The sequence below is a fragment of the Microtus ochrogaster genome, chromosome X, assembly GCF_000317375.1.
Source record: "Microtus ochrogaster isolate Prairie Vole_2 chromosome X, MicOch1.0, whole genome shotgun sequence".
Classification (NCBI taxonomy): Eukaryota; Metazoa; Chordata; class Mammalia; order Rodentia; family Cricetidae; genus Microtus; species Microtus ochrogaster.
In genome coordinates this window covers 13,480,230-13,486,340 of record NC_022026.1, presented here as the reverse complement: position 1 = coordinate 13,486,340, position 6,111 = coordinate 13,480,230, and the positions used below count along the sequence as shown (strand labels likewise).

The 6,111-nt window shown below is 43.1% G+C and overlaps 1 protein-coding gene across 1 annotated transcript in view; it reads left to right on the top strand.

The window, feature by feature from the left end:
* The first annotated feature begins 5,642 nt into the window (after nt 1–5,642).
* Gpr101 (G protein-coupled receptor 101) overlaps nt 5,643–6,111 on the top strand; it is a 7,592-nt gene continuing 7,123 nt past the window's right edge. The window contains exon 1 of the mRNA XM_005358505.2: nt 5,643–5,863. The gene's annotated coding sequence lies outside the window, so the exon portion shown is untranslated. The remainder of the gene's footprint in view (nt 5,864–6,111) is intronic.

The window sequence follows — 6,111 nt, the reverse complement described above, 5'->3', positions numbered from 1 at the left end:
ATCTTGGAACGGGGTATGCTCAGCATGGCACCTGATACTTACTGTACTTAGGCCATGAATATTGCTGCCTGTGGGCAAATGAATTAAAAAAGATTAGGTCTGATTCCTAGATTCATGCAGCTAAGTCTTGCCTGTCCTAAGCATGATGGTAGAACAAGTAGCTATAGACAATAAACTGCTATCCACCTGTTATTGGAATAGCTGAAAGCAAGTTATACAATTTCTCTGTGTTGTCTTCACATATGTACAATAAGGAATATTAACAAATTTCACAATTGCTAAAGAATAGATGAGACAAAATGGATAATAAAATTGCTTGTACATCATTGAAACATCCAAAACCCCTTAGGATATAGAAACAAAATAACGTAACATATAAATGTCTGGGTTTTAAAGTCAATCGGTCCTAAATTGAACTATCAGCCCTACATATTGCTGAGTAGCTAACTCTAAATCAGTGCTGGCTCCTCTCTTAGCCTTCAGCCCACCATCTGTAATCATGGTACCTACCTCACAGTGGTCATGAAATGCCACTGAAAGAGGTCAAGCACATGTCCTCAGTAACTGGGGGCTGTTTGGCAGCTTGCAGAGAGTGGAAGCTATTCTGCAAGCATTTGGGCAGAGGTCACAGAGGGAAGACAGAGAGAAAATACTAATTTCTAAAACACGGTGGCTGACAGATGAGACCCAAGATGGAGGTGCTACAAGGTTTGATTGCTTCCATTAGGGAAAGCCATCCAGTGTTCTTACACTGGCGGTAAGAACATTGGAAGGCAAACCATTGACTTAGGTTTTATTTTTCATGATCTTTTAAAAATTTTCTTTCAGTGTAATATATGTAAATTAGACTGTACATACCTAATGAGTACAATTTGATGAATGTTGATAGCAGCATATTCTTATAAAACTATCATCACAATCAAGATGATGAACATTTGTGTCACCACCAAAAGATTCTCCGTGAGCTTTTTAAATTGAGCCTCCTTCCTTTCCTCTCGTCTCTCATCCCCAGGCAATCGTTGATCTACTTTTTGACACTTGAGCTAAAATTTGAGCTAAAATTTCTGGAATTTTACATAAAAGGAATCATACAACATATATAATTTTTTGGGTCTGCTTCCTTTCATTCAGCATCATTATTTTGATAATCATCCACTGTCCCATCTACTAAACATTCATTCTTCTTATTGGCTGAAAAGCACTTCCATCCACGTATATACTGTTACCTGTTGACAGATATTAAGAAAACTCCTAGGGTTTAGTCTATACAAATGAAGGTATTACACACTTTTGTCTATATCTTTGTGGAGGACAAACCTTTTTATTTCTTTTCAACATTGTTTAAACCAAGGAGATTACTTTCCAATATTCCAAAGGCAGTGTGGGATGGAGAATCTCTCTGAATCCTCACTAGCTGTATAGTGAAGAGTCAGGGAGAAACTCAACATTATGATTTGTCTTAACTTAGTTTTCTCCACATTCTTTACACTTGAGTTTTGTTGGAGTTCTTGGAGATTTTAGAATTTTGATTAAATTTGGAAAAACTTCAGCCATTACTTCTTAAAATAATGCTTGTTTTTGTCTCCCTATGTCTGGGGCTCCAATTCCACATGCATTAAAGCCATGAAAAGTTGCCCCACACCTTGCTGCTCTTCTGCTCAGCTATTTCTAACTCATTTCTCTCTCTGTTTGATTTTAGACATTTTCTATTGCTAGGCCTTCAGTGTCACTAGGGTTTTAATCTACAATGTATTATAATAATACATGTAATAAAAACATCTGGCATTATATTCTTTATCTGTGGACATAAGAATCGAACCTGTGTCTCCCTCAGCATAGGAAGCATGTTTTGTAAGAAACTATTGTAATGTAATTGCTTACCAATTCTCTCACCTATGTTATTTACCAAATGCCTGACAACCATTATTTTGCGTGTTTAGCAAATGTTTCAAGTTCCTTGAGGTAAAGGGCTAAGTTTAGCTCCTGTTACTCTTCTATGGCAGGAATCAGAGAGTAGCTCTAGATTTTTCCACATAATCAGCTTAGACTAGGTTTTGGATCCCTAGTAATACCAGGTAAAAAGTAAAAATTCTGAGTCATAAACTGATAGGGTTCTTAAAGATGACCTTGGATTGTCCTCCCCACTCATCTCCCCTCAGGTTTCATTTGATGGATTGCAGAACAGAGATCAGGAAAGGCAGACTCTTCCCAAAGTCACATTGCAAACTAGCCACAAAATAAGACAGAAATCAAGCCTTTATTTTTAATTCATACAGTGATTTTTTTCTACTTGTTTTCTCTTACAACCTAGTTTATTTGGATAGATTATAGCTTTGAAATCCAAACTTTATGCTTCCCCAGGCTACAGAATGGGCAATTATTAGCTCCCACCTAGATGCTATTTCATTTCGATTGAGTTTTGCAGCCACAACTCCTAGGGGTTAGCTGAAAGTAAATACTACCAAAATAGCTCAAATCATTGAAAAATTAAAACACTTCCATGGCAGTCAATCCAGGACAAAACTATATACTTCCCCCTGTTGATTTATTGTGAACTTCTTAAGTAGAAAAAGCTATGACTTAGAACTTAGATTGGTTCCCTACAAAAGTCAACTTTTTCATAGTTCCCTGTGAGCCCCCACAAGTCCAGTGGTTCCTAGTCCCCTTTCACCTGATCTTAAAAAATGGATTGGCTACATCTTGAGAAACCAAACCCTGCTGTCACAACCCTCCTTAAAACAGTCTAGGAAATGCTGGTTTCAAAGTCTCCTCGAGCAGATTGTAGTAATTAGCTTCAACACTTACAGTCGCACTTTGGATAAGTGACTTAACCTCTCTGTAAGGGCTTTGGCTGACATTGTAGCACACCATCATTATAACTAATTATTCATCTCATATCTTAGCACCTTTCCAACAATAGTCAACTTTGCAGGTTTTTTTTCTTTCTTTTTCCAGATTTATTTTATTTTTTTTTCTGTGTAGAATGTTTTGCCTGCTTGTGTGTCTGTGAACCATGTGCATGCAGCACCCACAGAGGCCAGAAGAAATCATCGGTAATTACTATTGTTGTTGTCGTAATCATCATCATCATTATCATCATCACCAATGATAAAAAGCAATACCTGATCAGGTCACAGGCCTTCCGAATTCCCTATTCTGAGTGCCGATACACAGGTGGAGCTGCTTGTCTGGCAAGTTGGAGGCTATCATGCTGCTCACCGGTGTCACAAATTATCACTGTAGTTCTGCCCTCGGTCTTTCTTGCTAGAAGGATTTTGCCCTCTACTTTAAGCCTATAAATACCATTATCTCAATACCACGTTTGCTTCTATTGAATTATAAAGGTGGGGAAACTGTTGTTGTGACTTCTTGGGTCATCTTCCCAAACTCTCTTTAGTTCATTTCAAATATCGCCCCCACTAGCTAAGGAAGACTTCTGGTTGTAGTATAATGCAAACAAGGCAGGCTGCTTGCATTGTAAGGCCTTACTTCTCCCGAACTTCTTTCACCACACACACACACACACACACACACACACACACACACACACACCATCCCAATCACCTCTCTCTGTGCCCATGAATGTAGCTGTAGACTCCATGAACTGGTCCTGAAACAGGTAAGTAGAGAGGTTGGCTCTTTGTCTCCTTCTGGTTCCCAGCAAGTTAGGGCACTCTGGAGAACCCCAATAAAGAGGAAGAAAGGTCAGAAAAAAATGGACTTTGTCTCTGGCCATTTGGAGCAAGCAACACTTCCCAAGCAATTGTAAAATAATTGAATCTGAGCCAACTGATGCTTGACAGTGCATGCCACCCAGGATCTTGCACCATGGCCAGTGTGAGGCTGGGAATTAATAATAGTGAGCGATTATCATAGAAACTGTCTCCAGGAAAAACGACTTTTTTTTTTCCATTCAACCTTGGGAAGATAAAATCGGGTCTAGCAGAAAAAGACAAATGATCTAAGAGCAAAAGCTGGACTTGAAATCCAAAGAGCATCCTGGGACATGACTATGCACTAGCCGCATCTCCCTGTCCCATCTCAGAATCATGTGGTCATCCTGTGCTATCCCTAATACCTCCTGGCCCTTGCTTGTTCTTCTTGATGTTAATTTCCTCTTTCCTGAAGACTCTGTTAGACCCTTCTGTGTGTCCTGTTGAGCTCTTCTTGAGTTTCCGATGGCAGCATTTCCTTCTGCCCTTTCTCCACCCAGTGTCCCACCTGCCCCCATGCAAGCATTGCATCTGGGAAAGCACAGAAAAGCAGAAACCTCCTCATATTGCCCTACTTAAAAAAATGAACAGGAATGATTTATTGTGTCAATATTCAGGCTGAGTGATAAGAACATGCTTATTTAAATATTTAATTATTTAAATTACTTAATTATTCTCACTATACTTGTGTATACTCTAAATTATGCATAATAAAACAGATCTTCAACAGTTGTTCAAGGTTGTCAAGTTAAAGCCCAGAGTCCTCAGGTTTGCCTTCAAGGTCCCTCAGGCTGTCTGTAAGATACCATAGCCACAGCCTTCTGTATTTCTCAACCTTGGTATGCAGCCCTATCTTGGACCATGCACTTCCACATAACAGAGCAGCTGCCTCCCCTCCTGCCTACAAAGTGCTTCTTCCTCTCTTGGAGGCAGTCAAATCAAAATGATTCCTGATCCATCAAAGACATCTTCCCAAACTCTCCCCGATCCCGAGAAGATGGGGATGGGGGAGGATGTGTCCTTTGGCCCGATATGCATATATGCTGAATGTGTTTCAAGAGAGCAGAATGTTTTAGTTACTCAAATAGGTACGAAATTTACTTCAACTTGGGCAAATTGAGTAATTCAAGTTGGCTTCTGCTTCTCTCTTCAGGAAATGAAAGTAATCACAGTACTTATCTCACAAGATCGGGGTTACCTCTAGTTTGCTTTGTCCTCTACGTAAACAAAGGAAGATGATATGGGGGGATGGGAGAGGAAAAAGGAGAGAGGAGGTGAAAGAGAGGGAGGGAGAGGGCAGAGGAAGGGGAAAAGGAGGAATGGAGCAGAGAGCTGAGAGCAGAGAGGAAGGCAAGAAGGGAGGGAGGGAGGGGGAGAGGGAGGGAGAGAGAGAGAGCGCGCGTGAGGCGCGCCTGAGACCCACAGGCACACAGACTTCAAGCATAGTGTGGATAAATAATTACCCAACTTGTCCAAAATGGAATGTTTCTGAAACCTACAGGTAAGACGCTGCTGTTTATGGGAGCGAGGGAAAAATAATTGCCATCAAAGCTGCGATTCTGCTCTGGAAACTGAGGACAGTTCGTATTAGGAGGGAGGTCTTCAGAGGTCCAGACTAGAGTCTCCCCACTCTAAAGTCTTTAGCAGTGATCTCGCCCCAATTTCAGGGGCTAAGGGCTAGGAGCTAGGGCTTACATGAAAACTCATCCTGGTGACAGCTTCAGTCTGTGAGCCTCAGAGTGCTTGTGATGGGATGCAGGGTGACAAAATCTGTGTGGGTCCATTGCGAGTCATCCCCCCTCCTTCTTTCCCGCCCCACTGTCGCTGCCACCAGCCTCGCTCCTCTGGGTTCAGTGGCCTCGTGCGTCACCGGCGCGGGCGGGGACAGAGGGGAGGGGGGGCGCTGCAAGGTGAGGGCACAGCGCGGCTTTAAGAAGCCGTGCGCCTCCGCCACAGCTCAGAGCTTGCGGCGCTGCGCGCTGGCCGGACGTAGGGGCACAAGCTCCGTGCCCGGCTCCAGACGCGCCCGCAGCTCCTTCCACTCGGTGCGAGCTTGCAGCCGCCTGTGCCCCGAAAGGTGGCCAGACGAGCGGCGAGCCCCGAGGGATCGGTCCTCAGCTCCTGCAGCGCATCCTCTCCAGCAGCAACAGGTAAGCTGTTGAGCTCCCCTTGGGTCGCCGCGGGTCCCCAAGCCCAACAGATCCCCTAACCCAAGCACCAGGACACCCTTTTGCCAAGGCTAGAAGGTTAATAACGTTGCGCATGAGGTCCGCCAGGGCTCTCCAGGTGCCCTGGCTTATCCCGGGCACTTTTTCTCCTGCGTCCTCTCCCTCTCCCTAATTTTCATGTTTCCTTCCCGCATTCTTTGATTCTCAAACCTCTCTCTCTCTCTCTCTCT